At 40.3% G+C, this 23582-nt stretch overlaps 1 long non-coding RNA gene across 24 annotated transcripts in view; it reads right to left on the bottom strand.

Moving 5' to 3' along the window:
- The window catches only part of LOC148148538 (uncharacterized), a 418607-nt gene that overhangs the window by 58416 nt on the left and 336609 nt on the right, over nucleotides 1–23582 (bottom strand). For 16 of the 24 annotated variants that reach the window (XR_015758866.1, XR_015758864.1, XR_015758880.1 and 13 more), the window contains one exon: nucleotides 19878–23403. The exons of 2 other annotated variants lie outside the window; for them this stretch is intronic. This is a non-coding gene — a long non-coding RNA (uncharacterized LOC148148538). Of the gene's footprint in view, nucleotides 1–6724; nucleotides 8305–19877; nucleotides 23404–23582 lie in introns of those variants that run through there. 6 more of the 24 variants (XR_015758875.1, XR_015758877.1, XR_015758882.1 and 3 more) reach the window with 6 other exon arrangements.

Genomic DNA, 23582 nt, shown 5'->3' with positions numbered 1-23582 from the left:
GTTCTAATTGCCAGTTGTGAGGAGTTAATGACATCTTGCACCTGTGGAAAGCTAGTCAGAACAACAAACTCGATTTTCCACTTACTATGACTAGTATCATTGGTGTTAATCTGACATAATTGCCTGCCCTGGAAAACATGCTGCCTGTTTGCAAAATCAATCACTTGATTTTTTGGGCAGAGCTCTGGAAGGAGCTACAGGCAAAGATGTTGACAACCAGTGCTAAAGTATGACCACCAGGTTCAGTTGACAGCTGTTCCAGCAAACTACAAATGACTGCACCCCCAGATATGACATCATATGCCTCCTCTGTAGTGAACTAACATTGCAAGGAAGGTTATCCACCACCAGCAGAACCCATGTTGTGCTTACAGCCTTCTTTAAGCTCCACCTCCTGCTACTCTCTTATGGAGTTGCCGGTTTGTAAAGGGGATGGCTGTTGTTGCTCCTGCTTTGTCCCTCAAGATAGAAACTGTTTCAAGACCTTTCCTCCCATTAGCACCGAGCTTATCTGTCACTTTTGAGAAATTTGTAGTGTCCTCCATTGTGAAGAGATATGAAAATATTGGTTTAAATTATCAGCTTTATCCCCCCCAAGGGCTCACACTTACTCAAGCTACTCTTTTTTCTCTCTCTACACCTGTAGAAGCTCTTGCTACTTGTTTTTATATTTGTTGCCAATTTATGTTCATAATCAAGATTCTCTTTCTTCATTAGATTTTTAGTCAACTGCTGCAGATTTCTGCTGTTGATTCTCATCTTGACTTCATCTGAGGTCCAACATAAGTCACATGTGTTCATCTAATAGATCGGAGATCCCAGCTATGGATCAGATGTATAAACCCCCAAAACTGTGAAGCAGAATACTGCAACAAAACTTTTCACACAATTAGACCAGAAAGCAATTACGCATTCGCAACATCTATTGATGTTTTTACTGTCAATTCTTCAAACACTTCAATTGTCATTGAGTTTCCACATTTCACTTTCATAGATGAATTCCTGGAACCCAAGAAATCTGTGCTCCAATACTAAAACAGCAGGAACAACTGTTAATTTAAAGTAATCGATTGATTAACATATTAAAATTGATACCTTCCTTTTCCCGAGAGGGTTGCTCACATGCACCTTAATGCTTTGCAGTTAAGTGCAGAAGTTGGCAGATTAGAGTCTGTTTTCCAAGGTGCTATCTGCATTTTTAGCCCCAGGTTAAATTTTTATATTATAGTATTCGTAAAGGGTTAGGGTGGAATCTTATAGAGATCTGAATGATGTGGGCTATGGTGAGATTTGTGGCAGAATTGCACAAGAGTTCCATCAAGAACCATCTCAAAAAACTGTAAGAACTGTGGATGCTGGAAATCGAACTAAAACAGAAATTGCTGGAAAAAAACTCAGCAGGTCAGAAGGGTCACTGGGCCTGAAATGTTAACCCTGATTTATCTCCATGGATGCTAGGCCAGATGCCAGCTCAGCTAAGATCTATCTCAACATTGGGAGCAATATGTTACATCTTTTATGCATTTGCTGGGAATGGAGGTAAGTTTCTAGTTAGGCAAAGGCAAGTTACCTATTAAGGAGATTATTATTTGTTAACCACCCTATTAACAGCAGATCTCACTTCATTAATGTGCAGCTTTCTCTCTTACCAAATGCTCTGAACAAGCTAGATGCTGAGAAATCTTGATATAGACATGAGAGCGGGTACCTGGCGGATTCAGCTTGTTGCCTGCTGTATCTAATGGCACACTCCACAGGCACTGATCACATGCACCCATGTCCACAGGCATCTACATCCAGCTCTAAGAATCCATGACACATCTCTAGTCCATGTACAGGACACCACAGTGATTCAATGCTGCACTTCAGGCTGCAGAAACAACTATATCCTGAGGAACTTATGGACTGGACCAGATCACATCTCCAGTCTGTGCTATAGCATTCACTAACTCTAAGCCTAACTGGATCATGGCAGCATTCCTGCCTTGCATTGCCTCTTCTTGCCTTTTGCATTTTTCCACCTCAGCCAGAGGTACCAGGCTTACAGTGCTGTATTGCTGTGCCTTTTAGTGCAGACACAAAGCTAGTCATGATTGCCAGCAGGCCTCAATCAGGTAAAAGGAGATAGCTTTAGTCACAGCACAGTAAATCAAGGGCATCCTGCAATACCAGGCCAGGGGCTTGGACAGGGTCAGTCAGCCAACAGTTCACGTTTTGATATCTGAAGGCAATGGGAAGATACAAGTGGGATTTATTGGGGTACATGTAATTCATGTGTTCAGTGGGAGTCAATCAGACAGCACAACAGGCAGACTATGACTCTGATTGCAGCTACATATGTCTTTAAAGGCACTCCTGAGAGTGCAGACAGGTTAAACAAATCCCTGGGAATTACTGGGATTTTGTATCCAAAGTCAGGGTGGCCACATTTCCACTGAGTGAGCTCAACAAGCCTATACTGCAGTGTAGAATATTGGAGTCAGCCAAGTTCTCCTGCTGGGAAAAAGCATGGCCTTTTTACTAGAGAGTGCAAGGTGTTGGTGAGAGGGTCTGAAGGAGCATTCATGCCCATTCCCCTGTGCTGTGTGCATCTGGAGAGTATCATGACAAAAATTGTGGGGGTTATAAATTATACAGCACAGAAACAGACCTTTCAGTCCAACTCATCCATGTCTAGATTAATCTTGTTCCATTTGCCATGCTCGACTGCATAGCAGAGTGAGAGAATCTCAAAACAAACTCGTAAAGTTCTGGTGCAGGTCCCTGTACAGAGTAGCCAAGAAGTTTGGGAAGTGAATCATCTGATCGAGACCTCAGTTGGGGATTAAAGCAAAGGTTCTATCATACCAACACAATAAAGCAATACCATCATCAGAATAGGACAAGTAGGAAATGGTCTGTCCTATTATAGAACAAAGCTAGTAGTAGGGATGAATTGGAAGGAGGTGTGTGTGAGGCCCATATTAACCTCCTTCCACCTGGCTGACCAAAACTGAAACACTAGCAAATTTCAACTTTACAGTCGCCCAACTAAGTGCAGAACTGCATTCATGGCCATCTACAGAGACATGCCAGGCTACACCACACTAGTTTTATGTGATGCGGTTGTGAGGGAGACCAGTCTCATAAGCCAACATTCCTATTGGCTCAGCCCAGAAAAGCTGTCTTAGGTTTAGGGGAGAGGAAACACATGTTGAAGCACTTACTGACAGAGCCTGGCAGCAGTAACTAAAGTTCTCTAGTTGTGCTCACGACCAAGCCAGATTGCCCCACAAAGCTCTGCATTGACAAGAGAAAAGAAAATTGAGTGACTGGTGCTTCACTCTCAGATCGAACCTACTTTATAGACATGCATTTATTGAAGGGATTTTGGAAAATTCCTTTGCTTACACAAAGGAAATCTCCACCTTTAGGTGCGTACAATAGCAGCTTTCTCATCTGCTGAAACTCACTTGTATTCAATGAGTTCTGGAATATTTCAACCAAAACATTCCCTATCTCTGCAGGCACATGCTTTAAAACCCCATGGAGGGAGGCCATCAGCACCTGGCAACTTGTCTATTTTTAATCCCTTTGTTTGTCAAATACGTTGCCCCTCTTGAAACTGTTTCAAGATCCTTCCTCCCATTAGCACCGAGCTTATCTGTCACTTTTGAGACACTTATAGTGTCCTCTACTGTGAAGACATATGCAAAATATTGGTTTAAATGATCAGCTTTATCCTTAAGGGCTCACACTTACTCTAACTACTCTTTTCTTGATACCTGTAGCAATATATTTATAGCCAATTTATGTTCATAATCAAGATTCTCTTTCTTCATTAGGTTTTTAGTCAGCTGCTGCAGGTTCCTAATCAAATCGCAATCCTATGGTATAAAATTAGATTTCATCCATTTTTGAAGGTCTTGGTTTTTGATTATATACTCTCCTCGACTGCCTTTGTTAATCATAAGGTGGTTCATGGTTGAATAAATTTTGCTGAGCATTATGAAATAACTGCTTAAATGTCTGCCACAGCTGATCACTGACCTTTCCCTTAATCTATTTTTCCAGACAGCTTTAGACAACTCTCTCTTCATACCTGTATAATTGGCCTTATTTAAATTGAAGACATTAGTTTGTGACCCAGGTTGCTCGCTCTCAAACTAAATTTGAAATTTGACCATATTTTGATCACTATCTTAGAGGATCCTTAATTATGCAATCTTTTATTAATCCTAGCTCAATATGCATTACTAGATCGAAAAAAAGACTGTTCCCAGGTAGATTGTGCAACATGCTGCTCTAAGAAGCAATCTCTGATACTCTACAGATTTGTCTTCTGTGTTACCCTTGCCCATTTGTCCAGTTAATATCCAGATTAAAATTACCCACGACAATTGTAGTGCTCTTTTTACATTCCTCAATTATATTTCAAATTATACTTTGTACAACAGTGACATAACTCTGTGGGCCTATGGGCAACTAATACCCATATCTTCTTGACTTTGCTATTCCTTATTTCCGTGCAAATTTATTCATAGTTATGATCTATTATCACCTGTATTGGTGCTCATGACTGCTCTGACACCTTTCTTTATTAACAAAACTACCCTATCCCCTTTTCATTTTGTCTATTCTTCTTGAACATCAAATATCCTTGAAAACTGAGTTCCTAGTATTTGTCACTCTAGAGACAAATGTCTGTAAAAGTTGTGAAGTCACATTCGTTCCATATCAACTCTGATGAAGAGTCATCTAGACTCGAAACATTAAGTTGCTCTCTCTCTCTCTCTACGGATGCTGCCTGACCTGCTGTGATTTCCGGAGGACTCAACATTGAGTTCTCCAATTTCAAATAACCTCCCTTCCCTTCCCTTGACTCCCTTTCCAGCCCTTCCCCCTCCCTTCCACTCTTCCCTGCCACCTACCAGATTCATTCCTCGCATTGACCAACCAGGTCGTACTCTCTATCTGTTTTCACCTATCCCCACTTCATTCTGCCTCTGCCACCTCCTTTACCTGCAGCTGCCCCCACACCCACCTCAAGTCCTGTAGAAGGGATACACCCGAAATGTCAACTTCTCCACCTCCTGATGCTGCCTGGCTTGTTGTGTTCTTCCAGCCTCCTGCCTCTCTACTTTGGATCCCAGCTACTGCATATTTTTTTGTCTCTACCGTTGTGATTTCCAGCATTTTTTGTTTCCAGTTCATTTCTTTCTATTTGTGCGATTAATGTAGCTATCTTGTAACAAATGCTACATGCATTTAGATAAAGATCTTTAAGTTTTGCCTTTTTAACCATTTTTATTTATTCAGGTTCTAATTTCTCCTGCATTCTCCTTGATGTATTTTCTGCCCCTTCCTGTCATACTTTGATTATCATTCACCTCTTCACCACCCTGTTTCTTTTTAACTGTTTAAATTTCCCTTCAGTTGAAAATTTCCCCAATCCTGAACCACCTAATTAATTTAAAGCCCTAACTACAATACTTAGTTATATGAATCATCAGGATGTTGATCCCAGCATGATTCAAAGGAAATCAATTCCAATGGTTCAGATCTCTTCTTTCCCCAGTATTGGTTCTATTGTCCCATGAATCAGAACCCAATGTTCCCACACCAATCTTTGAACCACACATTTACCTCTCCAATCTCAGCTAGTCTGCACATGGGTCAGGAAGTAATCCTGAGATTATTAATTTTGTAGTTCTGTTTTTGTTTTCAAACTTTAGCCCTGAGCTGTCTATAATTGTTCAGCAGACCTCTATCTGAATCTTACCTATGGCACTGGTACCTGTGTGGACCAAATCAACTGGATCCTTCTAATCCCAGTCCAAGCTCCTCTCCATGCCAGAAGACGTGCACTGAACCTTGGCACCAGGTGAGTAACACAGCCTTCCGGCCTCTCTGCCTTAATTGCAGAAAACAATGCCCATTCCATATCTATGCTAACTCCTATTATTACTTTGCTTTTCTTCATACCCCCACTTAAACACCACTCTGGATCATGGTGCTGTGGCTTATCCTTCCTGCAGTCTGTCCCTTTATTCACACTGGGAGCAGGAAACCCTGTACTTACAACCCTGTACTACAAACAAGGACTCTGCTGAGGCTCTGTCAAAACTAAATTCTGGATCTCAATATCTGCCTCACTCACATCACACCCTTGGCCACTGACTAAATTTGATGTAATTAATCTAAAAGATGTGACTGTCACTTGAAACAGTGTCTGGGTAACTCTACATTTTCATGATGTGTCACAATGGTCCTCAGCTCAGAATCTAGTTAATCAAGCTCCTTGAGCAGCTGACATTTGCTGCAAATGTGGTCACTTTGATTGTACCCACATCCACCAGCTCCTAGAAACCACAGCGTCACATATTTTCTCCTTAAGCCATCTCACTCTCATTTCAGTTGTTGGTGCAGGGGAAATGTCATGATGACAGATCATAACCATGAATAACTTAAACACATTGAACTTTCAATTGCCTGTGTTTTCTTTTCCAAAGATTAGATATAGCAAAATATTGACTGAGAATGCAAATTCTGAACAATGTCATTCAGTAACTGTCTGGAAGATCTATGTGGATTATCTTCAGTCTCAAGGGAGACCCTGGAATTGGTGTCAAGGAAGCTTCAAAGAGAAATACATCATACAGAGAAATGCACTGTAGACTGAACTGTAATCTTTTGTCAGCTCTTGTCATGGGAGAAAAGAATGCAATCCATACAGACAACAAGAACAGGAGTTAAAAGCCAGTTTCAATACTGCTAGTGGGCAAAGTGTATGCTATGAGGATCACCACTGAGAAAATACCAGTCATACCCATATTTTGTGAAAAAGAAGGAAATTCTATTTTTACTGGAAGCCAAAACGCAAGCAAGTCAACAATCAAAAGGAAATAGTCAAAAGGATAAAAACCTTTCAATTGCTGTGCAAAGACAAATATCTTAAAATTAACTGCTCATCTACCAATGTCAGTGCTACAGGTTTTAACCAATGTCAGTGTTAGCTGTAACATCATATTGTCTACCCTTCGTGCAATTTAGAAACTGATCATATATCTTTTTTAATTTTTACCTTTCTTGGGCTCTCCTCTCATTTCTAATCTATGTGTATGTGTGTTTTATTAACATTTCTTCCCACACTTAGTAACTAATAAACTCAAGAGTCAAAAAGTGGACTCTGCTTCTCTAACACCTGCAGTCCTCACTTTCTCCTAGTAAGTAATAATCTCACCCTTTCAGTAGCTCAAGAAAGCCTGGATAAAGTGGCTTCTGTTTTTTTAAAAAAAATTGGTATGGGAGAAAAGCATCCACAAGAGAAAGTATCCTTTTCAAAGTAAGATTGTTATGAACAACTGAGAGGATGTGTGAATAAAGGAGGCAGCTCAGTTCGCTCTCCTCACCCAAGAGCTTGAAAATTCAGGGTAGCCCAGCTGGAACCATAATAATTTGGGGAATCTCACCCAGGAACTTGTTGTAAAACAGCATTGGCTGGCATCACCATGGATCTTGTCTCTCATGTCCTGTCATTTTAATTCAAGTCTTCAAACCACAGTTTGGTTGCAAGGCATGTCAAACCTAATGGGTATTTCATCCATGTTACCAATTTGATATAATGTCCAGTCATGTTTTTGCCTCTGTCTAATGATGAATGCGTGGGCAGAAAGCTAACATTGGGCATGTGGCTTGTCCCTGTACCATACACATTTTGTCTTAATCCACCTTCAGGGCAGATTCCCTTTTTTCCCCATTCTCTCTGTTGGATGAATAGTTCCTCTTCTTTGTTACTCATGTGAGTCTTGCTTTATGTCAGCATGTTTTAAACCCCTACACATCTTGACAACACAGCCTGTTTAACCTACTGCTCACTTATAAGGCAAGTAAAACATGAACTTGAGGCAAGAAATTGAGACTGCCTGCTTATAGGAGTATAGTGTACAGTTGTTGAAAAGTGAGGTTGACTTGCAAATTGAGTGTGTGCAAAAGCATGATATGTTTTGGGAGTGGAAATGGGTTGATGCACACATCATGCTCTACAGTGAGTACATTCTATTACTCAAGTTGTCATATATAATTTAAGCATTAGGTGGTGCTAATTCCTTAAAGATTTTCCTATGTGGACAGTGACAAATGGTGTTGAAAGTGGCATTGGTAACAAAATAACTGAACTTTGTTATCATGTAATTAATTCACATATATTATGCATAGATTACATCTATATGTTACATGCTGTTCAGTACATGGTGCTTCCATAGTTAACATCAGTGGCAATATGATCCAGCCATTGTCTGTTGCTTCCAATCCTTCCTCATTGAGCTGAAATAGATCATCAGACATCATGTCAAAATGTGGTATCCATTCAAGACAAATAAACACGATGGCATCATGCTTGTTTCAGTCTATTCCACTATATAGTGCATTAACTGAAAGCTGTTTCTGGATTTTCCCTGAAATATTAACTTTAAAACTAACCAATCAAACTATTTGTTTCGGTTTGTGAATCAACACTTTCACCTCTGATGATATGAGAGATGTCTTGTATTTGTAAGAGGAATTAATAGTCTAATATTACATTCTGATGTTCTACAAAATAAAGTTCTAAAAATCAGACATTCTGAACAAGACGTGTTATTGCTAGAGAAGCAAGTAGATTAAAGCTGACAATCAGCTAGGCCTTTAAGAGAGACATTTATTATTTGGGAATAATAGTCCCCAGAGATTCAAGAGCACAAACTTCATCAACTTTAACCTTTTACTGCCAACATTTATTTTGGGCAGCAATAGAAAGTGTCCTACTTTATTGCAGTTACCTATTAAATAAACCATTTGCCCCACGAGATTAATGTGTAAAGTAGCTGCATTGAAAACGACATTCTGTTCATGGAGCAATAGACCTTTAGTTCACAGTCGAGGCCTTGTTGTTTGTGACAGCGCATATGTTATTTGTTATGCAGCAGTGACACCAGCCAATTGAACCATGTCAGTCACCTTGTAATCCTTCATCCAGGATGATATCTACAGGAAACTTAAGTGATCAGGTTGCAGTTTCTTGACACAAGAGAGAGTGTTGAAATATTAACTCGCTGATTTGTGAGCTAAGGTTGCAGTGTCACCTTCTGTATATGAGAAGAAACCAGCAGCAAACAAAATAAACTGTCCCTTAACAATTCAGCCACAAAATGTTACTTCAGCCCCAGGAAGAGGCAGTCAATTCTTTCAAATTCTGAAAACCAAACTTAAAATATAAACTAAATAAGAATATGCAGAGGCTTAGCCTAATCTGTAACTAAACTAACTTCTCATCTTAAATTTGTGAACAGTTAATAAATTACTTAAAGTAGTTGCATAACTTTTGACATTTACTATTAATAGTGAGTACAAATCTGTACTGAATGACTTAAGTTTACAAGAGGCCTGAACAAATTGGGAGTTTAGATTTTGAGACATGGGAACCAGTTTTAGCTGTGTTTCTTTCTCGTTGACTCGTTCATGATGGAGTAGGAATATCACCTCCCTACCCACTCTTTAACCCATGTATCCCAGATGACTGGGATATGTTAACTATGGAGGTCAGGCTAAGAATAGCAGTTTTGCTCCCGGATTTTCTGATAGCCAGATCGATGTTTCTGCAGTGTAGATAGGAATTGCTCCTCAAACCCCATGGAATCCCTGACGTAGCAGATTCTGAGGGATTGCCTACTAAATTGAAAATTCCAATGAAACTCCCCTGTGCTTGAAACTCTCTGAAAGTATCCACTTAAGTCAGAGAATTCAGAGAGTTCTACTGTAGTGAAGTTAATAGATAGCCCAGAATTGTTAGAGAATGAAAAGCTGGTCTAACTTCTGGATAACCAGCAAATTGACCCCCAATTGACCACACACATCCCCAATTACAACTCCCTGACCACTTATAGCCCTGGACTCTGCATCGACAGTTGTGTTCTCCCACCCCACGTCTAGGCACTCTGACTCTACATTCTTCTTCCATCACTTGGGACCAATGCATCTCTGCTGTTGGAGATGATACCAGTGCTCTCTTCCCCCCAGCCCCTCCAAACATCCAACTCTCTTCATGAAGCTGACAGCCCCCAGCTGCTGTTCATGACTTCCTACCTTCTGCCCCAGCACTTCCCACCTGATCCAATATTCCCCGCCATTCCTGACCTACCCACAAAACTCCATAACTTACCTGGCACCCCGGCATTCTGATTGGGGGTCAATTTGCTGGTTATCCAGAAGTTAGACCAGCTTTTCATTCTCTAACAATTCTGGGCTATCTATTAACTTCACTACAGTAGAACTTTTCTTTCCTACCCTTTTACAGGAGCCATAAAGTGGCTCTTTGTGCTGTGGGACATTTAAATCACAGAATGTGGCAAAGAGAAGAAGGGAACATGGTTTGTTTTACTCTCACTATCTTGCACCACGAAGACACAGTTGGAGTTAAGAGTCATTTCTCATTGCTGAAGGAACCATGATTGGAATCTTGCATCAGAAATGTGGAGCTCTCTCTCAACAAAAAAAATCATTGGAGTGGAATGACAATTGGACTGTGATTGCCACTTCTTGGATAATAGGTGCTGTTATTTTTACCTGGAACTGATAAGGAAAGAACAACATCATAATAGCTTCCTGAATATCAAGGTTAAGATAATTAGCCTCATACACTATCTGAACATTATTATTATTTTCCTAAAGATGAAGGTTATATGGAGTTTTAAGTACCACTTATGTTTATTGGATCTGTCAGAACTGTCAGTCTGCAGGACTGGTAGATCATAGAATCCCTACAAACCATTTGTCCCATCGAGTCCACACTCAAAAGAGCATGTCTCCCAGACCTAATTCCCAATCCTATTCCTGCATTTTCCATGGCTAATCCACCTAGCCTATACATCCCTGGACACAATGGGTAACTTTGCATGGCCAATCCACCTAACCTGCATATCTTTTGACTGTGGGATGATATAGGAAGGAAGCCAATGCAGACAGAGGGAGAACGTGCAAACTCCACACAGACAGTCACCCAAAAGTGAAATCGAATCCAGGACCCTGGCGCTGTAAGGCAACAATGATAACCACTGAGCCACCGTGCCACCCATAAATCTCACTGTTCTGCTCTTTGTTGGTCTAGTTTCATTAGGAAAGATATGAATTGTTCTGTATAGCATCATTGATCTTACTTGAAACACTGGAGAGCAGCTGACCATGGTGATATTGAACTTAAGTGGCAAGATCAATTTGATGCTACCTCCGAAATACAGAGATAAAAATAAATTATGTGGTGACCTCCATTGACAAGAGTGGCCAACTATGAATTACAGTAAATGTAATTTTGGAGGCTGCATCATGCCTCAGCAAATACTTGGCTATCGCACTGATCTCTGAGTAGCACTGCCTTTCTGTGCCAATTGCACAGTTGCCAACCCTCCAGAATTGGCTTGCAGCCTTCAGGAATTGAAGATCAATTACCAGTAATCCACTGGGGACATTTTAAAAATTGTATTTTTAAAATAAGTTTCTTTGAACATTTGCCTTTGCCAGACATAAAAATATTGGATGATGCTTTACTGATAGCCAAACCAATCTTTTTTTCTCCAATTATCAATACTTTTATGTCTGGTAAAGAGAAATGTTCAGAGAAAAAGAAACAAAAAACTTTTTTTTTCATGTCTCGCTCGATGCTTTTCTCCAATGAGACACATGGCAATATCCAGGAGATTAATCTCTGCCACTGACCTACAGCATTCCACTCTGCTTTTAGGAATGAATGGTGGTTATTCAGTTGTGGACATATTTCCCCAGCAGCCAGCAATGCATCTACTGTCAGACAAGTACAAGTAAAACCTTCTTGGTCTACTTCCTGATGATTGGTATCATAGCAAATAGGAAAGAAAATTATTCTTGTGATTCAAAGAATTTCCAACTTAACTTCTTCCATGTCCTCATCCTCATCATCTTCCTCGATGGCATATAAGTAAAGTGATTGCAATGGAAGATATCTCCAGTGTCATTGGGTCACAATCCTGGGATTCACTTCCTCATAGTCTACCTATACCAAATGGACGACAGCAGTTCAAGAAGGCCGCTCACCATCAACTTCTCAAGGGAAACTAAGAATGGTCAATAAATGCTGGGCCAGCTGAAAAATCCCAAGCCCTGAGTTAATTTTAGAAAAAGGCACTTCTCCTTGTAGAACTGAGTAAAAGTAATAGCAAAAGTCATGATTGAATATTCAGAACTCAAGATGTCAATAAGTTGAAAAATTAGATCAACTAGAGTAATAGTACACACATCTTCCTCACAGTATCCTCCCAAGAGGTATCTCCCTGCCATTTTTGTTGTCACTTATATAGTGGTAGAAATTGCTTGGAGTGAGTATATGTTAGAGAAAATATCTTGAATTGGGATAAGCTTTGACACCTTGATTCCATTTGCATGTAGCAGTATCGGCTTTAGGCAGGCTTGACACTGAATGTTTTTCACAAAGTTGGGGTGCAGGATTTTATAGAGTCAAAGAGATTTACAGCACAGAAACAGACCCTGCAAATCAACTTGTCCACACTGTCCAGTTTTCACAATTAATCTAGTCCGATTTGCCTGTGTTTGGTCCATATTCCTCCATATCTATCGCATCCATGTTCTTGTTCAAATGTTCCTTAAATGACAAAATTGTACTTGCCTCCACCACTACCTCTGGCAGCCTAATTGAGACACTCACTGCCAGCTGTGTGAAAAAACTGGCCCTCTGGATCTTTCTGTATCTTTCCCCTCTCACCTTAAATCCTATGCCTTCTAGTTTTAGACTCCCCTCCCATAGGGAAAAGCTATTGACTATCAACCTTATCTATGCATCTCATGATTTTATAAACCTCTATATGGTCACCCCTCAGTCTCCGAAGCTATAGGGGAGAAAAGTCATAGCGTGTCCAGCCTCTCCTTATAAGTTAAACCTTCCAGTCTAAGTAGCATCCTCGTAAATGTTTTCTGCACTCTTTCTAGTTTAATGAAATCCTTTGTATAGCAGGGCAAGCAGAACTGAAAGCAGTACTCCAAATGTGGTCTCACTAACATCTTGTATAGCTGCAACAAGATGTCCTAACTCCTATACTCAATGCTCTGACTGATGAAAGCAAGCATGCCAGAAGCATCCTTCATCCACCCTGTCTACCTCTGACTTTACTTTCAAGGAGCTATGAACCTGTACCCTTAGATTGCTTTATTCTATAACATTCCCCAGGACCCTACCATTGACTGTGTAAGTCCTGCCCTGGTTTGACCTACCAAAATGCAACACCTTGCATTTACCTAAATTAAATCCTATCTGCCACTTCTCAGCTCACTGGCCCAGTAGATCAAGATCTTGCTGTATTCCCAGATAATATTCTTCATTGTCCACTATACCACCAATCTTGGTGTAATCCACAAACTTACCAACCATACATCCTAAATTCTCATTCAAATCATTTATATAAATGATGAATAATAGAGGACCCAGCACTGACCCCTGTGGCACATCACTGGTCACAGGCTTCCACAACTATCTACCACCACCCTCTGCCTTCCATCTTCAATTAATTTTGTATCCAATTGGCTAGCTTTCTCTGGATCCGAAAAGATTTAACCTTACTCAATAACCCACCATTCATACCATGTCAAAGGTTTGTCAACTTTTATGTTGGAATTCTGGCAATTAACCTCACAGACCTATAAAAAGTAATGGTATATATTGTTCTTGATTTTTGAAAAAATGATATATGAGGTTATTATTTTTGTCTCCTCTTCAGGTTTAAGTTTTGCACTACTCATTTCCAACAATATGCTAATACTCATTTATTTATGCAGATTGCCAACAGTATCTCTTCTGAGCATCTGAAACGGATTAACATTTTCACTTTGAAATGTTTGGGCAAGATTTGAAGTAGTAACCGCTAAGAAATCATTTTACATCATGAAATCTCCACAAATCCAGACCCCAGGGAAAAGTCTAGAGGAATCTGTCCTATCTATTCCATAAATATAATTTCCAAGAAATGGATTAGGCAAGATTTACCAGTCATAGAATCATAATCATAAAGATGTACAGCACAGAAACAGACTCTTTGGTCCAACTCGTCCATGTCAAACAGATATCCTAACCTAATCTAGTCCCATTTGCCAACGCTTGGCCCATATCCCCCTAAAAGGAGGATAAATCCTCAGGGCCTGATCAGGTGTACCCAAGAACTCTTTGGGAAGCTAGAGAAGTGATTGCTGGGCCTCTTGCTGAGATATTTGTACCAGTGGTAGTCACAGGTGAGGTGCCGGAAGACTGGAGGTTGGCCAACGCGGTGCCACTGCTTAAGAAGAGTGGTAAAGACAAGCCAGGGAACTATAGACCGATGACTCTGACCTCGGTGGTGGACAAGTTGTTGGAGGGAATCCTGAGGGACAGGATGAACAAATATTTGGAAAGGCAAGGACTGATTAGGAATAGTCAACATGGCTTTGTGCGTGGGAAATCATGTCTCACAAACTTGATTGAGTTTTTTGAAGAAGTATCAAAGAAGATTGATGAGGGCAGAGCAGTAGCTGTGATCTATATGGACTTCAGTAAGGCGTTCGACAAGGTTCCCCATGGGAGACTGATGGTTCAATCTCATGGAATACAGAGTGAACTAGCCATTTGGATACAGAACTTGCTCAAAGGAAGGAGACAGAGGGTGGTAGTGGAGGGTTGTTTTTCAGACTGGAGGCTTGTGACCAGTGGAGTGCCACAAGGATCAGTGCTGGGTCCTCTACCTTTTGTCATTGACATAAATGATTTGGATGTGAGCATAAGAGGTACAGTTAGTAAGTTTGCAGATGACACCAATATTGGAGGTGTAGTGGACAGCGAAGAGGATTAAGTCTGGAGATGCTGGAGATCAGAACTGAAAATGTTTTTGCTGGAAAAGTGCTTTTCCAGCAACACATTTTCAGCAAAGAGGATTACCTCAGATTACAACAGGATCTGGACCAAATGGGCCAATGGGCTGAGAAGTGGCAGATGGAGTTTAATTCAGATAAATGCAAGGTGCTGCATTTTGGGAAAGCAAATCTTAGCAGGACTAATACACTTAATGGTAAGGTCCTAGGGAGAGTTGCTGAACAAAGAGATCTTGGAGTGCAGGTTCATAGCTCCTTAAAAGTAGAGTTGCAGGTAGATAGGATAGTGAAGAAGGCATTTGGTATGCTTTCCTTTACTGGTCAGAGTATTGAGTACTGGGGTTGGGAGGTCATGTTGCAGCTGTACAGGACATTGGTTAGGCCACTGTTGGAATATTGCATGCAATTCTGGTCTCCTTCCTATTGGAAAGATGTTGTGAAACTTGAAAGGATTCAGAAAAGATTTACAAGGATGTTGCCAGGGTTGGAGGATTTGAGCTATAGGGAGAGGCTAAACAGGCTGGGGCTGTTTTCCCTGGAGCATCGGAGGCTGAGGGGTGACCTTATAGAGGTTTACAAAATTATGAGGGGCATTGATAAGATAAATAGACAAAGTATTTTCCCTGATGTTGGAGAGTCCAGAACTAGAGGGCATAGGTTTAGGGTGAGAGGGAAAAGGTATAAAAGAGACCTAAGGGGCAACTTTTTCATGCAGAGGGTGGTAATGTGTATGAATGAGCTGCCAGAGGATGTGGTGGAGGCTGGTACAATTGCAACATTTAAGAGGCATTTGGATGGGTATATGAATAGGAAGGGTTTGGAGGGATATGGGCCGGGTACTGGCAGGTGGGACTAGATTGGGTTGGGATATCTGGTCGGCATGGACGAGTTTGACCGAAGGGTCTGCTTCCACGCTGTACATCTCTATGACTCTATGACTCTATTCATATACCCATCCAGATGCCTTTTAAATGTTGCAATTATATCAGCCTCCATCACTTTCTCTGGCAGTTCATTCCATACACGCACCATCCTCTACGCGAAAATGTTGCCCCTTAGGTCCCTTTTAAATTATTCCCCTGTCACCTTAAACCTATGCCCTCTAGTTCTGGACTCCCCCACCCCAGGGAAAAGACTTTGTTGATTTGTCCTATCTATGCCCCTCATGATTTTTTAAACCTCTATAGGGTCACCCCTCAGCCTCCAACGGTCCAGGGAAAACAGCCCCAGCCTGTGCAGCCTCTCCCTGTAGCTCAAATTCTCCAACCCTGGCAACATCCTTGTAAATCTTTTCTGAACCCTTTCAAATTGATCGTTTTAACAAATTTCATTTTAAGCATTGGCAGGCAAGAAATGTAAGAAAAAGTCTATAATAAAGTCCTGCACTTACATTAGGTAAGGCATATGTGTCATGTTCCTGGCCAATTCTGATTGTCCAATAAATATTTGGATTATAATATCTGAAGGAATAATTTTATTATTAAATGTCAAGATAAACATGCAGGATACAATGTGTCATTGACATGGAACGAAGATTTAACCACTTAGAAAAATTGCAGAAAAGTAATTATATAGTAATTCCTTCATAAAGAAGCATGGACAGAGCATCATAAAGAGCTCCCACTATGGATTGAACAGGATGAAGTAATTATCTCAATAGGAGATGTGATTGCCTGTCTATTTATCTATGAATAAATACATATTTAAGTTCCTCAGAAATATGAAGCCAATTGTAAGCGGGAGATACTGTTTGTATTTCAGAGAGAAGGAAAATTCAAAATATCATTGTTGCTAGATAAGATTCCATCTGCTGTAGTCAGATTTTCTCCAGTCAGCTAGGTTCCTTGCTATTACATTTGTTCAAATGCTGCCTTGATGTCAAGGACAGTCATTCTAATGTTGCTTCAGAAATTCAGCCCATTTCCATGAATGGAACTCTGGTTCAATAAGGTCGGGAGTGGAAACCTCCCCCCAGCTTAACTTTGGTAAACAGGTGACAGCCACTTGATAGCAGTGTTGACAATTTTTTCATCAATTTTCTGATGATGGGAATAGATTGGTAATTGGCTGGGTTAGAATTGTCCTAATTTGTGTGAACAGGGCATATCTGTGCAATTTTTCACATTGTCCAGTACTCTGGTAGTTTATTAATCAGGAAAGAAGCTACTGGGGAAGCTAAAATAGAATACAAAATGCTGGAATTACTTTGCAGGGTGACAGTTATCAATTGATGTTTCAGGTCAAGATTAGGGCCCAAAAGATCATCTCAACCTGAAATGTTAACTCAGGTTCTTTGTGCTGACCTGCTTTCCATAAGTTTTAATTTTTTCTGCAGCCATTAAACTGTTGGAGCAATAATAGCTATTTATATTTGTTGCCATCCATAGTAGCTGAGACAGTGCAGAGAACATAGTCCTGATTTAACTTGTGGGTGCATTCACCATGCAAGTGACAGGGCAGATGATGTGGTTGCCGTGACTTATCAACATGTAACCTCAGTCCTCATTGCTATACCACCTCAACAATACAGAAATTAAAGAGACTGGAAGATAAGAACAATATATTGCATGACAGTAGTCCTCATTATAAGTTTAGTGTTGGGCTGGTGATTGAGGCTCTGGAAATGTGAAAAGAAGCCTGTGGCTCAAAAACTCCTTGCAAAACCTACAGAGCTCTTCGGTTCCACCAACATCTCCAGACAATGAAAATCATTTATTTATGTTGGCTTCTACTGGCTTCTCCAGGCCTGATCTGCATTAGACTCAATTTGTCCGACTAGAGTTAAAATAACATCAAGTAAAATCAGATGCCAATCTTTGTATTTGAGTGACTCCCTCACCTACCTGACTGGGCTATTGAACAGGACTAGATTAATTGAGGATATCTGATCGGCATGGACCAGTTGGACTGAAGGGTCTGTTTCTATGCTATACTTCTCTATTACCCTCCCAGTTTCCATCCTCTCCAGCTGATGGCGATACTTAAGCAGTTTCTACCAAAGATCGTTGGTAGCAATGAACATAAAGTTTAGGTGACCTTCGAACTTCTGCACTATAGGATATTTAAGGTCATTTCTCAATCTCATAAATGTAAAGGAAAATGTACTTCCCCTCTTTACATGCACATGGCCTAGCAATATTAATTCTATTGAACTATAATCACGTATCATTTGAGCACAATTTCCACTTTTCTTGCTTTTTCACATAATAAAAAGTTCAACAAATATCTTTGCATAAAGAGTATTGCCTCTTGAAAATTGTTACCTTGTACCTTTTAGTCCTATTTGGAAATGAAAAGTATCCAGTGTTGAAAAGAGACTCCCTTCTATTAGTTCCGCCAATAGCTGCAAAGAATGCTCAGCAAAAAAGAAGTAAATAAGATTTGATCACAGGGTTAGAGGGATAATCTGCCTATTTGTAACTTAGACCAAGGTTTTACTTTTTGCAGCCATTGTCTGGGCCTGGCATGTTCAGTGGTGACTAAGTCATTGCCTTCACCAACAAGAGAACTGGCCAGATTGAGCTCCAATTAGCTTGTTGACAGCAAGCCTTCAGCCTCTCAGCCAATCACAGGCCTCAACATCAAAGCTCAACCTCTCCAGAAGCTGCTGGCCAATCTGACAGCAGCAGTTTCTAGATCCTAGAGATTCATGTTGCAGCCTAGACAACAGAGGATCCAGTGATGATAGGTAATCCTTTATCTTTCAGGAGAATCATGAGGAAATGGACCTTCAAGTTGAGCACTTAATTACTGAAATGGCAAGGTAGGGCAAGTGTCTCATCAGGGCCATGGAGTTTAATTCAGATAAATGCGAGGTGCTGCATTTTGGGAAAGCAAATCTTAGCAGGACTTATACACTTAATGGTAAGGTCCTAGGGAGTGTTGCTGAACAAAGAGACCTTGGAGTGCAGGTTCATAGCTCCTTGAAAGTAGAGTCACAGGTAGATAGGATAGTGAAGAAGATGTTTGGTATGCTTTCCTTTATTGGTCAGAGTATTGAGTACAGGAGTTGGGAGGTCATGTTGTGGCTGTACAGGACATTGGTTAGGCCATTGTTGGAATATTGCATGCAATTCTGGTCTCCTTCCTATCAGAAGAATGTTGTGAAACTTGAAAGCGTTCAGAAAAGATTTACAAGGATGTTGCCAGGATTGGAGGATCTGAGCTACAGGGAGAGGCTGAACAGGCTGGGGATGTTTTCCCTGGAGCGTGGGAGGCTGAGGGGTGACCTTATAGAGATTTACAAAATTATGAGGGGCATAGATAGGATAAATAGCTAAAGTCTTTTCCCTGGGGTCGGGAGTCCAGAGCTAGAGGGCATAGATTTAGGGTGAGAGGGGAAAGATATAAAAGAGGCCTAAGGGGCAACTTTTTCACGCAGAGGGTAGTATGTATATGGAATGAGCTGCCAGAGGATGTGGTGGAGGCTGGTACAATTGTAACATTTAAGAGGCACTTGGATGGGTATATGAATAGGAAGGGTTTGGAGGGATATGGGCCGAATGCTGGCAGATGGGACTAGATTGGGTTGGGATATCTGGTCGGCATGGACGGGTTGGACCGAAGGGTCTGTTTCCATGCTGTACATCTCTATGACTCTATTTGCTCTTCTTGCCACCTTCAGGGAGGGGAAAACTGAGCTCATATGTTTGCAACCCATCAGGATTGCCCTGGAGTCTTCTGGATTAAGCTCTTTGATACTGATGTGAGCAATCCTAAGAGGCAAATCATAGCAGCATTAATGAAATTGCATTCCTTTAATTCTCTTTATCCACCTTACATTTTTGATTGTAAAAAGTTTGGAGATGAAGGGAAAAGCTTTTTGAATGGTGAGATGTTTGGAGGCTTGTGGTCATACGAAAAAGTCCTCCTAGAATAAGTCCAACCAATGTTGGCAACCTTGTGTTTAGAGCTCAAGAATTGGCAAAAAGAATTTTTCCTTCTTTATTCATTAATTCCTTTACAGGTTTTGGAGAACATGGTTTGTTCCATTTGGCAGGTGTCCACTCTAACCACATATCAGTCACAGCCTTATCCCTTTATCTGGTTAAGGTCTTTGCTGTTGGCTTGCTGGCATGGTTCCAATTTCATAAGGACTAGAGTTTACTTGCCAACAGTCTTTGATGTAACTATTAGCAAACCCTCAAATGTATTTTGTCAATACAAGTAAAGAATGAAGAGATTGTGTTCCAAGCAATAGAAAAACCTTAAAACTAAGAACAAGACATCTTATGTTTGACATGATTTCTGTCTATATTATAATATGTGATTCAGTTTGTCCTTCCCCACCTGCCTCCTCTCCTCGCCTGTTACGCTTTTCCACTTTCTAATGGGCATCTTGGTTATTTTTATTACCGTTCTCCTTTTATTGATATTTTATTGTTAGTTATCAATCATTTGGCACAAAAAATTCTCTCCATTTCAGTTTTGAATTGTTTATTTTCCGTCAACAAAATTCTATCCAAGCTCATTCTAGATAAAATAACTTTCTTCTGCAAGTTAGTGTACTCATTATAAAAGTAAAATGCATAAGGTAATACAAAAGTTCATAATAAACCGATAAACCCAGTTCCAGTAATCACCTCCTCCCTTCCACATAAAGTGTAATATCCCACTAGTCTCTGAACATCTTTAACCCTAATGTATTTGGAAGCCAGGGGAAATGGCCCATTGAAATTTAAGACGTTGTGTTGATGTCAACCTCCAAAGTATATAATAATTGCTAGGGCATTTTTCTTCCAGCCTTTGCATGAAGAAATTGGGGTCTTTATGCCTTTAAGCAGTCTTCGATATACATTATATATTTAATGAAAATCACCTTTAATAAACAAATACACATTTTTATTTCAGCAATAGAGAACAGGGAGAAAGAAGACTAAACAGTTAAGTATTGTTGAGGAGGGGAGAAACAGGGAACAAGGCTCTCTTCAAGCTAATTAAATACAGATGGTGTGGGATTCTGTTGAGAACAAAATAAGATGAGGGATAGAATTATCCTCGATAAAATGTGAAGTTGGAAAAATAAAGCAGGTCAGACAGGAGCAAGAAAGGAGCAAGAAAGTCAATGTTTTGGGTCAGGACTGATAAAAAGACCTTGGCGTGAAGCATTGACTTTCCTGCTCCTCCCATGCTGTCTGACCTGCTGTGTTTTTCCAGCTTCACATTTTATTGACTCTGATTTCCATCATCTGCAGTCCTTACTATTTCCATCACTCTTGGGAGTGATTGAGGGGAGGCTTTCAGAGAAAGAAATTTAAGATTGATGGCTGCTACAAAAGAGGAGAAACTTAATAAAGATAACAGAAGTTGTGTGTGAGGGATGGATGCGAAAAGAGAGAATAAAATATACTTTTATGAGGAATGGACTGGGAGAATAATTTGAAAAAATACATTTGCATGGGAAGAGGAGAAAGACAATCCTGTAGCTGTGGAAAGGAGAGAAAGTGGAAGGCACTGAGTTGACTGGAGAAAGGGAAGAGCAGAAATATAGAATGATGCTGCAGGGCATAGAAATAACTAGCCTAGTCAGGAGAGGAAGAGGTCGGTATTATTGGTCTGTAAAAGGTACATAGGATAATTCCGTGTATACTCTGATTTAAATGGAGAAAATGCTAGAATATGAATCAGGTCAGGCAGCATCTAAGTGAGAGAATTGGAGTCAAAGTGCGTGTGAGTAAAATGGTGTTGCAAAGTTTAAGTGCTCCATGAATGAGAAGCAGGTGAGGATTACGAGGAATAGGTTAAAAATTAAAAACTGCAGGACACAAAGACAACGTGAGACTTATACTCCAGTTTTTATAGTGGTTGGTTGTGAGACTTGCTCATATTCTACTCTCAAGAGGCAGAACAAATAACTTTGAAACAAAAACAGAAATTGCTGGAGAAACTCATCAGGTCTGGCAACATCTGTGGAGAGAAAGCACAGGTAACATTTCAGTTCCAGTAATCCTTCATCTGAACTAATTTTGATATTTGAATCAAGTTCTCATAGTGTGGTGGGGAGCCTGATTTGCATTCAATGCTGACAGGCTGAATTTCTCAAGACCCTGTAATCTCAGCTGATTTCCAGGGGCCATCCTCACCTGTCCCCAGCTATAGGTCTTCTTGCTCAATAGCTGGTCAACCTGCCAATCTCAGGGTCAAACAGAATAGAGTTGATAATTAGGTCTTGTCCAGGATTTCTAGGTTCATTTTGTTGATGCTGCCAAAACACTGCCTCGTTCCCTGTCTCCCCATAGGTAGTAAAACCAATTCTTCTGATTAATAATTTTGCATCATAACTGATTTCTTAACTTCCATGGAAAACCTACTTGTAGAGAGAGATACGTACAGATAAAAATCACGGGCAATTAATGTTCAAATAATGATCTGAGTCCAAAGTTTGAATAATATGATAACGAACAGTTAGTCAACGCCTGAATAATTTCTAGTCTAATGCGTCTTGGACTGAACTGATGTTTTTGCAAGGTCAGCATATGGATCTACCGGAAAACTATCACCTAAATTAAATACTTTGTTGTAATCAAAAATCAAATTTAAATTTCTGGGGTTTTGATGGCAAGGTATTAAAATCTAAACATATGACATTGAAATATAACAATCAGCAAATTGCTTACAAAATGAATTAGGCAATGCTTCAGAGAGAATTACTGAGAAAACAATTGTGCTTAAAGCCAGCCTCAAAGCAGTGAGGCTAGTTTTCTAAAGGAGAGTCCCTTTGCTGCCACTCCAGTTTATTTTATGAAACCATTTCCTGTTTTTATTGCAACCTCAATCCAATCTACACATTATGGTTTAGATGAGGTGAGCTGCTCCATGGTTTCCAATGGCAACAGAACTCTTAAAACAGGAGAAGCCCTTCCTGTGAGACTAACTGCAGAGGCTGTCAACTTCTGTAACCTTGTAAATGGTGATGGTTTTATTGGTGGCACTGGATGAACTTAACCATTGCATTTTTTGAAACATCAGCAGTTTGAGAGATCAGATTTAATGGTATTAAGATGCAGACAATGGATGCATCTTCCCATATAGAGTGGAAACAGGCCATTCAGCCCATCAAGTCAACACCAACCCTCCAAAGAGCAGCCCACCCAGAACTAACCTTCTATTCTATACCTGTAACCCTGCATTTCCCATGGCCAATGCACCTTACCTGTACATCTTTGGACTGTGGGAGTGAACTGGAGCAAACCCACACAGACATTGGGAAGACGTGCAAGTGAGTCACTCAAGGATGGAATCAAACCAGGGTCCCAGGTGCTGTTAGGTAGCAATGCTAACCACTGAGCCACCGTACTGCCCTGCTTAGACTAAGCATAAAATGTGTAGGCCTGGAGATTCTTGAATGGTTCAACTGTTAGAGCCCTCTCCTTGATTCAACATCATTATGCCCAATCACCGACCCGTACATAAAATTGAATATCCTCTTCACAATCACATCAATAGGTTATAACTTCCAAATCCAAAAGGACTCGATATCTAGTTGATAATGCATTACTTGCCAGCCATCTGTGGAGAGGAAAGAAAGCACCACCCTTATTATGAATTCCAATATTTAAAGCCCTCAGTTCACCAATCAATAAAAAGCATAATTTAGTGATTAAGCTAAGGTAAAGCAAATGAAAAGAAACACATTCAGTTAATTAAGTATTGGCTTTACTGAACAATTGGTAATGAATTAACAAAAG

This window comes from Chiloscyllium plagiosum, unplaced genomic scaffold (assembly GCF_037043375.1).
Source record: "Chiloscyllium plagiosum isolate Xiang-an unplaced genomic scaffold, Cpla_swu_hap1 HiC_scaffold_12, whole genome shotgun sequence".
Classification (NCBI taxonomy): domain Eukaryota; kingdom Metazoa; phylum Chordata; class Chondrichthyes; order Orectolobiformes; family Hemiscylliidae; genus Chiloscyllium; species Chiloscyllium plagiosum.
Note: the sequence above shows the minus strand (reverse complement) of the source record. Positions and strands in the feature narration are given on the sequence as shown.